This window comes from Branchiostoma belcheri, unplaced genomic scaffold, assembly GCF_001625305.1.
Source record: "Branchiostoma belcheri isolate BF01 breed outbred unplaced genomic scaffold, Haploidv18h27 scaffold7, whole genome shotgun sequence".
NCBI classification, from domain to species: Eukaryota; Metazoa; Chordata; class Leptocardii; order Amphioxiformes; family Branchiostomatidae; genus Branchiostoma; species Branchiostoma belcheri.
In genome coordinates, this window is record NW_017804353.1 from 5,049,325 (window position 1) to 5,061,471 (window position 12,147).

Genomic DNA, 12,147 nt, shown 5'->3' on the forward strand with positions numbered 1-12,147 from the left:
CTCAAGTTTGGATGCTCTCGGTCTGGTCGCTACACTACAGCCTTCCCTGCTGCTCCTGGTACCCGTCGCTACACTGCAGCCTTCCCTGCTGCTCCTAAGTTCAACACGTCATCATCAGCACCTCGTCCCCCGCGTCTCCCACCGTGCCGTGTTGTCTCTCCCCTTCCCTTCGTCGCACCGCCACCGGACGTCCTTTCCAGATCTACCTGCTCTCCCAGCTATGGTCGCCGACTTCCTGGAGAAGTGTCCCGGTGATCCCTCCGCTGCTTCAGGTTTCCCGGTGTGGGTCACGACCGGATCGGCCCGTCCTGGTTGGGCATGGATAACGGGTGCCTGGAACACCTTGCCGCCATCACTCTCGTGCCCAGGTGTGGCAGAGCAGGGATTAGCCATGGAGAAAGAACAACCACGTACGTAGACTCAACTGACCGCCCTACCCAGACATGTGGAAACCCTACCCTCGACTAACTAAAAGCCCGTACCTACAAAGAGACTGTCAGAAATGAATGCTATCATAATGAAACCATCTTGAACCTCGAGCCAGGCCCGCTCAATACACATTCTGCCCTGGGAGTCCGTAGGGTATTACCTCCAAGGTTGCGTCAGGACCTTGGGCTAGTGAGGCAAAGCCCCCTGCTCAACCGGGGGAGTTGGTAGAGCTCCCAACAAGCTATCCTACTTGATTCCATATGAAGAACATTCCCAAACATCCTCTAAAAGTCCTTTTTACACTTTCAAGGTGATAACTAAGACAATAGCCACAACAAAAACGGACAAAGATAACATGATGGAAAAGACAACAAAGACACCGCACTACCTGCTTAATATTCAAACTGTCAACCTTTTGAATATTCAAAACAAATCAAAGTCCTGGACTCACTGTCCAAGCTCCAGAGGCAAAAACATAAAAACTCAAAAGGATATAGAAAAACCAGTACAAAGAACAAATTACAGACAAGTGAAAAACACTGTTCGACTTCAAGACTTTATCTAACCCAGGCGATGTAACCCCCTGAAGGACTGAAGTCCAACCCCCGAAGTCTGGGTTTCCCCGGGGATCACACCACCCATCACAGTTTCCAACTAGACTCTATAAAACCAACATCAGATGAACATATCCAAGTTCTAACACCACAGGATTCCAACATCCAACTCTCCAGAAGAACCATTTACAACTTCAAAATGAACATCAAACTTTCCTCAACTCCTTGTTCTTGCTGAAGGAGACTAAAAAAATATAAATCCGAGCCGAAAACGTTCAGTCACCACTTTCAACACTAATCACTTCTTTAAAACACTACCAAATCTAGAAAAACTAATGCTAGAAGACCCTTCGACCAAAACTTCGACATAGGCGGTCAGTCAGAGCGTACATGGCATTCTCAAATCCCACACGACACCGGCCCACTCACTGTCTCTGTCCGGCTCCTGGTTCTGTCCTCCGTCCAAACGCCCGGCGTCTTCCCCTGATCCCTGGCCGATGTCTCCCGGTCTCTCCCAGCCCAGCTCTGGTCCCTGTCGACATCCCTCCTATCCTGCGGCTCTACAGAAACAGGCTCGCTGCCTCCTCTCGTCGTGGCCCGCCTGTCGAGGTCCGCTTGTCTCTGGCGTCGGTCCTGCCCTCCCGTGCGCGGCTCCGGCCCTCCTGGTCCCGGCGTGGCTCTGCCCTGCAGCGTCCCCCTAGATGTTGGTTGACACAGCATCCCATCCTCGTCGCCAAATGTAACCGATGTGGAATTCACCGGGTTCTTTTAGGATGCTGCACGGGAGACTAACTACAGGGCTAGCAAGAACACACGCAGGACACAGGCATTGCCGTTACGCACGCACGGGAGACGATGGGCTGGGACAGTCTTCTCTGTAACCTTCTCGCGAGCTGTCCCTGTCTCAGACTGTCTTCTGACTGAGCTCCCAACCCACCGAACACCCAGCTTTTATTGTCAAACCACAGACAGGACACATATTGCAATGCAGACAGTCGTCTAGCAAGGGGAACAACACAATATTTCGCACCCATACGACATGTCCTTGATGTTCCTATCATCAAAGCCTCGAATTAGCATAACCAGATTATCATACTGGTCACAAAAACTACAAAGACGATGGCCTATTACATTATACATAAATGTGTCATTTTCAACCCCTTACACATACATGTAGAACTTTATTGACACAACAAAAGTACAGCGACTTTCGTAAGGTGTTAAGCTACATGTAGGCATACAGACAGATATGTGCACATGGGTACAACAAAATTGACCTACGTACAAGACAATGTTTTCTGCTAGGAAGCTGTTCATCCCGTTCATGCTAATACTGTACCTTTGACGTGAGAATACGTGTTTAAAGTCACATAGAAGGTAAGAAGGCGATAATTAAGCCCATTAGAAGATAAGAGCAAAACCACCCGTCTCGCTCTAGTCGATACGTTACGTCTCTTTATTACATTTAGCAAAACCGGGGCCATCAAAAACGTTACTAGTCCCCTTCCTGCATCTGCTTGGAGATTTTGCAGCAAGTACGGACAAGACTGCATGAAGTATAGTAACAACAAGTCTCCGCCCCCTCGGTAATCTGTGTTTTGGACCCTCACCAACAACACAGTGTTCCCGGTATCCCCGCTATGTACGCAATTACATCGGGCTAAATACAGAGCTATAGAGACTTCATTATAAGCGAAAGGTCACACATTCATTTTCTGTAAGTACTACAAACAAGCAAGAAAGGCTCGGATTTAAAAGGCTGGTAATTCTTATCTGTCCGATCGGCCGTGATATTTCCGTCCCGCCAGTCTGGCCAGTCTGTGGGGATTACGACAGTTTGGGTCCTGTTGTAGTGTTGTATACCCCGGTTTCTCTTCATTTTGTTCAACAGACTGAACCTCTAGTCTCTACCAGGCTTCGGAAGGCGGCTGGAAAGAGTAGAAATCGACCAAATAGAGAGATAACATGCCAGGGGAGTTGGTCCGCTAGAGAGTACAGTTTGCCGCCGCGTCTCTTTCCAACCGCCTCCCGAAGCCTGCTAGAGGCTATGAACCTCTGTGTACAGGTGGGGAAGAGACACCGTGGGACGGGTGGTATCACATGTAACTTTCTCCACAATGCCTCCCTTGGGACCCGCTCACAAACGTCGTACAATCATCACACGAAGCACCAATTCTTGGCAAAGTCGTGCATGTGTTCTGTTTCATGCCGTAACTCGCTCTATATAGATAGAGATAGATAGAACAGGCTTAGATTAGAAAAGCATACAGAGACAGACAGATAGATAAATAAATAAATAGACGAATGGATAGACCCTGTCCTGTACGTCTATTAATTGGTGCCACCTTCCCCTACTGCATATATACCTTACCGTGGCTGGTTGAAAATAAAGCAAACATATCTGCTTGGAAGTTACCCGTCATGCATCACGACTTGGCACGCTCGCTACGACCCCCTACGGACGGAATTCCACCAAGGAATCTTAAAACGGCACCTTTGTGACAGAAGACGTCTCAATCCAGCCGTCTGACTTTGATTAAACCAAATAACAACACAGAGTGACGCGATATACGACCGAGATAGATTCATTAAAGTCTCGGAGGTTATCTTTTTCACACTCCGTCTGTCTTCATTGCACGGCTGGACGTGTGACTGCTGGCGATAGACAGCCTCGTGATAAATTGTAAACATACAACCGTACAAACTTATCTTCAAGTAGATGTATGGTCCGTGCTTATTTTTGCAAGTCTCTTCTCTTGTTTGTTATGTCTTGAACTTGTGCGAGACATGTATATAGACAAACACTTGACCGACGTAAAAACAAGTGAAAAGACATAGGAAAACAAGTCATACGTCAGTATCGTTCTAAAAATACGTAAAGACGCAAATCTTGATTGAAGACCGCATGCTGAGATTTACAAGGGCATAGTATTTGGTTTCAAGGTCACGTTTTCTTAGATTAGTTTTACGGAAAACCATTTCCTGTTGCATTAACACATCATCTGCTCTTAGATGCATAAAATCAGATACTAGACCCATAGTATGTGTGACTTAGATCCTTTGAGTCTTACTAAATCTGAGAATCATAATAACAACAAGAGACGTACTACAGTTAGCCAAAACACAGTAGATTGTTGTTTTATGCTGCTAGGCAACAGTACCTAATCAGTACCTGTGAGGATAATTTAAGAAGGTTATCGAGTTGAGACCACGTCTTTTCATATCAATTATTTCCTCACCTATAACCTACCTCATCAATTTAGGCAACAAAGCTTCTGTTGTATGTCATCTATATCACAGGATCTATTTTTGGCAACAACTTGTGTATCGTTATCATATTCGATGAATTCCATCGCGATTATGAAATCTTAGATATCAGAACACTAGAGGCCCCAAAGTTATGTCACTTCATGCCAAAATAAAGGCTATTTAACTAAGACGCGTGACCATAGCAAATCCAAAACACGAGATAGCAAAACCGTAAGTTCCCCTGCAGTACCTACGAAAGCCGCCACGGGGCCAAAATATAATCATTTCCATCACACCCTACAGAGTGCGAAATACCCGTCTGCATTCTGTATTTTACAATCTGCAATTATATTTTGCAGAAGGAAAAATCAGCCTCCTGTCTATCTCAATAGCCTGCTTTTCTGTACAAAGAGAGATGGGTTTTAGAATCAGACAAAAATAATCTAAAACACGAGCACAGCCAAACCAATTGGCATTGGTACCAGTCTGATGACTTTGAACGTCTTTTACCTTACTAGACGACCTTGACTTTGGAAACCCTGTGAGGGAGGTTTCCCAGTACGGCTGTGTTCTATCTGTTCTCCCAGTGCTACTCATTAATAGGAAAAGTGCTTGTTGGACGCTCGAAAGGCTTATGGGCATAACTCATATCTCTGCGTGTTTGTGCAGGTTCTTTAAATAAAGTGTTCCTTAACAAAGGACTTATCAGATCTTTGCACAGCTCGGGTGAAGTCTGTATATATCACATCGACACTTTTGTGCTTACCTTGGCAATCCTGCGGGCCGTTTCGGCTCGGTTTTGCCGTTTTTCGGATGAGAGTGTGCCGGTGTTTACGTCGGTGGTGCTCGCCCCAGGCACGGTATCTGTCACTGGAGTCTGAACACTGGCCAAGAATGTGTGAGAGCAAACTCAAGCGTTACATCTTTAAGCTTCTCTTCTAAGGGTCTTTATTGGAGGTGTTGGACGATCCGTCACAGAAACAAGAACACAGACAGTATTTGAAGTGCCCATGAACCCCGTCGTGCATACATGAATGCATGTATGTCTAGAATACTGGCAATCATCTAATGTGATAAACACTTCAAAATTTGTCTCTTATTCCACATTGTTACTGTTTGATATAAACAATTAGCCTCCTGGGAAGATTTTGTAATAAACAGATCCAGTGCCTGCGGCATTTGTTTTTATGTATAAGATCATATCATCATCGTCAAGAGGGGGCCGCATATCCTCTACCAGGCTTCGGGAAGCGGCAGGAAAGAGTAGAAACTGACCAAATAGACTAGATTAACATGCCAGGGGAGTTGGTCCGCCCTGAGAGAATAGTTTGCCGCTCCCCTGGCATATAATCTCTCTATCTGGTCATTTTCTACTCTTTTCAGCCGCTTCCCGAAGCCTGGTAGAGGCTAGGGCCGCATCCTCCTGTCGGTTTTCCCGTGACTGGTGCATGATGGGTAACGTTACAGGTTCTTTCATCCCACCTGTTGGTGTTTAACACCGTCCGTGTGGTTCTGTCACTTCAGACGTGTGCTGGAGTTAACCGGGCAAGGTCGATAGACCCGATAAAAACTCCTGCAAACAACACAAACTCAGGTTCACCCAAGGTGGGACAAATCCTCTGGGAAGGCAAACCTGACCTCAGCGAAAACACCGGGGATTATGTGGAACTTTGATGTCGGTCTACACGATAACGTGCACATGTTGCAAAGTGCGAAGTATTAAAGATATCAACGTCCGACCTAGCAAAACCTTCATCTAATAGTATTTTAACAGTTGTTGTCTATCTTGAATAGGGTTCTTGGTTTGTAAAGTTTGAACTTTGAAGTAAGTCAGTCCTCCTACACAGCACTGCCAGTTTGACAATCCTTTTACTTTACTCTTCTACGGGCTTGGCATTGAGTGTCCCATTCCTGTTAAAACAGGTACACAGTGTCAAATTCTAATGAGAGGACAGACGGCTTTTTGACTAAAATGTGACTTGGCTAAAATGTGAAAGTGGAGAAGTGAACACAACTCGTTAAAGTGTACATAAATCACAGTAATGGTGGTACGTTGATAGGAAGCAGGCTCCGTGTAGCCAAGGTGTCGCCTTGTTCAGTCCCAGTTCTCCAAGTGATCACGGTCTGAGGATCAACAAAACTAGCGGTACTCACGATTGTCTCTCCTTTGAGATTTCTCCTTTATTCCCCATCTACCATCTAACTAACCATGGTGCCAAAGGAGAACATAAGAGTACCACCAAGCACCATAATCCAAGAAGATACGCGGAGGCGGATCGTAACGATCTCTCTATTTCTGACAGCTGCCCCCTCCCTCCACAGTAGGGAACGACACAATGTTCTCTCCCAATATCTGCTTGAATATCATCGGTGGTAGCGCAGGTTACTAGTATCTCTTGTCTATCTACAACCGCAGCTATTGCGGCGTTTCGTGCCGGAAAAATACCAAGTGAGTATCGCTAGGTCTCCCTTGCTTGCTATATATAGTGCCAACCTAGGCAGCATCTTACACGAACGGCGACCTGTGTGGCCACCGACCCCCCCTCCCAACATACAAGCACTGCGGCAAATCCTTCTCGGCTGTTGCTTCTTCTTTCATCCGCCACCTTTTTAGGTCTCAAGTGTGCTCCAACTGACAATCACTGAACACTACAAATCCTCTTTATCCTCAATACAAAGCAAAGACTGTTCTTAAAGAACGTAAATCTTACCCTGTGTAGAACAACAGCCACAAGTGGTGTTTATGTAGAAAAGGGATAAATTTGCCCGACAGGCTCACACAATAGACTTCTTAAGCCGTGCCGCATGTTCAAACTAGTTGCGCGATGTTATGTAATCTGTGGAGAAAGCTAGACCGAGAAAAAGCGGATTGTCTGAGCCCGTTGAGTTGAGCGGAGCGGGACAAAGCCTCAGACGGCGGACTATTGTGTCCTAATGGCGCGTGAACTTGGACGTGTAAGGTCTGGCGCCGAGGTGCCCTGGGCGAGATGATTTGTCTCTCTCTATTCTCCCACCGTTAACCTACTGTTCTCTTGTATGTAACGGTATCGAGCTTTAATGGGTTGGAAGGGGCCAGAAAGTGCTACATACACACAGTATATGTTTATGCAGGAACTGGAACCATTGCCATACAGTCTTTACAGAACGTGATTGCACAACAATTGTGACAGGTACAATGTATGTTAATAGTTACTAGTTCTTGAGCAGTGCTAAGCATCAAGACTAACATCTATGCTTTTGCCTTTGACGTCGACAATGCTAATACCATAGGACAGATAGATTTGTGTGGAAATATGAGTGAATAAACGTAACGATTTTCAACGACATGAAGGGGTGATTGTGATTGTTTGTGACCCACCAAGACGTACATTTGAGATAATAGTGCTTGGGGGTGTAGGAAATGACATAAACGTACGGTACACGGGGACAAGGAACATCTATCGCCAGGCAGAGGCGGTGGACGATAATTTCCCCAGGGTCGATTTATCGACAAGTAGTTCAAAACAAGTGAAAATGTAAATGTGTTGGAGAAGTTGACAGAAAAGAAAACGAACTACAACGGAAAGACCGTCAGTGTCCTGTCTTCCCGATCTTTTAGGTACGAAAGGTTCGCTTTATTTTCGGCAACAACACCCTTCAGAATAGTTCTTTCCGCATCGATTATGTCCTTGAAGGTGATGTTATCTGAAGACCACGCAAGTTGTAGTTACATGGCGGTCAGAAGTACGGCAACAAACATGAGTACATGTCTGAAGTTGTTCTGTGTCAATGCGATGAGTCAGACAATAACGGGGCACAACGGTGACATAATGCTGCCCAAAATGACTTGACATTGTCTTTCGTGATCTATGATTTCCTTCTGTGGCGCGGCGGGCCGTAAGAAATCTAGAAGCTAGTTGGTCACAGAATCTAAAGCCCTCTCCATAAAACACTAATCCCGGAAGGACAACCGGAACACATCCCACTTATCTGAAGGTCAAGGCCGGCGAACTTCCCGTCATGTGTCCTGTAAGGACTGACTTTATTCTACCCCCGTCCCGGTCTGGGCACTTTCAGTACACCACCCTATTCTGGGGTCAAGGATTGCGGAGAAAAGTAGAGGGGTAAGGGGTTGGGTTAGCCTGGGCGCCATCCATTTGTATACCAGGGCACCAATACTTGCTCTCTAATATATTTGGGGTTGGGTAGAGTTCGGGATTAGCCTGGGTGCCAGACTGTTTCCAGGCCCTACACAGGTCAGTTCTATGAAATTATACCACAGCCTCCGTCAGTTATACCCTGGTTCACAATGACGTAATTCTGGGCCTAGTGTTTTATGTGTCTGGCAGCCAGGCTAGTTCGGGACGAAAGTGTCGAAACGTCATCTTCAAGCAGATGTAGGGAGGGAATTACGCAAAAGCTTCGCAACCAAGAGGCAGCGAGAACACCACCTTTCTTCCTATCAACAACATCTCATCAGCTTATATATTGATGCTTTGATTCATTCAATTATCAAAAGACAAGTGACTGTCTCTAGTCTATGCTCCCATAAGTCTCTGTCGCCCCAGTCCGTCCGGACCTAGCTATAGACCACGTTACGTGCAGGGCCGAGAAGCCGTGCCGCCTGTATATGAGAACATCTCCGCGGAGTTTAATCAGTAACTGAAGAAACGCCTGCCAAGTGGCAAACCACAGTGAATTTGGTTGTACTATTTGTGGTGTTTGGCAATGGGCCTAAATGTCTCTGATGATTCAGTGAACTAGAGACGGCCTTTCAAATTTACAGGGTGGAAACCAAACAGTTACCGATCCATTTGTTCACAATGTGTCCCACGCGTCTAGTCTGGGCCCGTGGCGACGATTTTTCACCGCTTTCTTCACTAACGTCGTGTTCAATAACAGCCCGCCGTTTATTACTAAAACGAGCGTAATGTTTCAGGCATTGTTGTTGAAAACTGGCACTGAGCGCTCAAGGCATTTGGACTCTGGTGACTAATCTCCAAGCAAGCTTGGGCTTGTTTGTAGGTCTTTCTAGTTGTGCGCGTACGCGTTTTTTCTCTGTTCCTCTCTGCAGATGTACTGCACCTGCTAGTGGAGACTAAATCGGTGACGACAGACAGCTAGTAAAGACAGATATGTCGTACATCTCTAGTCGTGGCGACAACTAGACTGAAATCCCCATATTCCGCCACTTTCTTACCCTCCATCACTGACAATGACAAATGCCCAATCAACCTTTCGTCGAACGTTGTCACTAATGAGTAGCTAGATCAACGTCCGATAAAAATAATTCAGACTGGGTTATTGTTTTCAGTCCTGTCGATAGAAATAAATCATTCGATGACAAGTCCCTGCTCGTGATCGTTTTCCAAGACGCATGACCGTCAAGGGAACGTGTCTTAGATGTTTTACAAGACGACTTGTAGAAGTTGGGCCAATCCGGAAGACCTCTTATCGCTTTGTGAGTCTCTGAGCGCCTGTACCGAGGGTCCCGTCACGTCTGACACCTGCTCAACAGTTTGGCTCCCCGCTTTTTCCCTGTGCCACATAGCGAGCAGTGAATCCCGGAAGCCTGATAGATTATTTTTGAGCTCAGTCCTCTTCCGAAGTGTCACTGGTCAGTACACCTCTCACCCTACACCCATTCGTCAACGTTAACTTGCCACAGCACTGACTATTTGACTTTTCAAGTTTGTTTTTTTGTCAGTTTAGTCAGCAGATGTGGTCCACATAAGGATTAGAATCTTCCACTGATCTCTCAAGTGTTTCTCAGTATGTAATCCTTGGGTAAATAAATAACTGGATATTTTCTTTAGCCAAACAAAATCATGTGTGCTTGCAGAAGAGATTAGTTTTCTCCCATGTGTGGTAGGATGCAGACTGCAGGGGATCGTGGGGTCCAAGGTGGGGGGGGGGGGTAGATCATCTGGTTTCTTCTTCTTCCTCTTCTCGGGGCCAAACAGTGATTGGCATCAGATCAACCTTGGCAAGGGAAATCAAAGCTTTAACTATTTTGATTTATAATATGCAGGGATCGAAATTCATTTTTTTGATTAGGTGCACTGGTGCACCTAACCAAAAAAATTAGGTGCACCAAAAAAAATTTGGGTGCACCACATATTTCCAGTAGTAGATTAATAAGTTAAATATTATTAATATCAAATTAATATTCCACACGTAAAGAATGCTAAAAATGATCGTAGCAAGAGTGGAAATTGCATCGCTATGGAAATAACACAGTAATGATCTTACCGAAAAAGGGCAAATTAGGATGCCGAGATCGAAAAAAAAAATTATAAAAAAAATCTAGAAATGAAAAAAAATCACACAAAGCCTCAATCTTTTTGCACTTGACTTCTCGGTTGATTCGGTTTCGGACTCCGACTCTGATGACCCGGAACTGGACAGTCGGAAGGAGCTCGGGAGGCCGTGGAGGAGGGCCCGGGAATGTTGTCGAGAGCACATGGCCGCCCCCTCCCCCTCTGTCTCGGCGCTCCCACGGCACGGTCTGTCCACTTCTCGCTCGTCCGGGCGTGTTTCCCGTTGGTTTCCAGCTTCATCGCTTCCTTCGGGGTTCTGAAGAGCTTGGGCTGATGTTGCCACATCTCGTCGTCATCACGATCGGACCTCGGCTGAAGGAACCGTAGAAGCGAAGTCTGTCTCGACATATTTGTTTTGCTTTGTCATCCACGAATTTCATGGCCGAATTTTGTCGACACCCGGGTTTTGACGATGTGACCTCGAAGATTATCGAAGTCAAGCGAAAACTGCACGAAAACAACACTTTGTCACATGACATGCCCCCGAGGTAACTCCCAAAAGACGTCGGAAAGTTCCGGAAGCGAGTTCGCGATGTTTTGGTCACATGACTATCAAGAAACCGGGGAACGAGAGGGAAGAGAGATCATGTCCAGTGTTGTAGTCGGGATCCGGAAGTTGGTGGGTAACGCGAAGTCGGCACTGCGCCGACACATAATTTTTCGGGCTTTAAAAACTGAAGTAAATCTAATTCTATCTCAAGAATTTCAAACAAGCAGTGCATCAAAGGTTTTTTATTATTTTATTCCATCAAAGCAATGTTGGAATTACAGTGTTTTGTACCTTTACCGTACTAATACTACAAAAATATTTAGGTGCACCGGTGCACCCACAGTCAAAAATTGGGTGCACCGATCCAGATTTGGGTGCACTAAGGTGCACATGCACCCATTATTTCGATCCCTGATATGTTACAGAATAAAACAAAGAAAATCGACTTTTCATGCCAATTTGATAGTAGCCTGGTAGCTTTGAACAAAACAATAACCATGACCACTTTTGCTGTATTCTTATCATATCGGTGCATAGTTTCTGGTTTGCGTTTAGATGTAATCAATACATCAAACATGACGCGGAAAGTCTCAAAGGTAGGAGCCGCCATGTTCTTGGACGATAGAATATTTACCTGCAATGTATTCATTTTAACAAAGACTGTCAAATTCACTACACATACCTCTAGCATCGTGAAGGGAAACACTCTAAGCTTGCTGGAATATGTTGGCTTTCTAGGTTCAACTCCAAATCACCACCCACCGGGTTGAAAACATGTTTGAAATGTTATGAAGAGCGTTAATCAGAGAGCGAACAAAGTGGTTAGCGGCGTGAGTTGCAGCGTTCCCCGGCTGCCTGTCGCCGCCGTGAGCCGGGTGTCGCGAACAGAAACCAGCGGCAGCTACACGTCACACATGGGGAGAGATGGTGATGATAAGGACTCATTAGCTACATTATGGTATGGCGTCGTTCAATGTTGCTGTATGTAGCCGCTATATCAACGTTGAAGTCTAGCTAATGAGAACTCTTGATACATTCCGCTCAGCTTGCAAGCAGATGTTGTGAGGGGCCATTTCCCCAGTTTTACACGACCCTGTGTTAGGAGTAGGAGTCAGTCTAGAGTGAG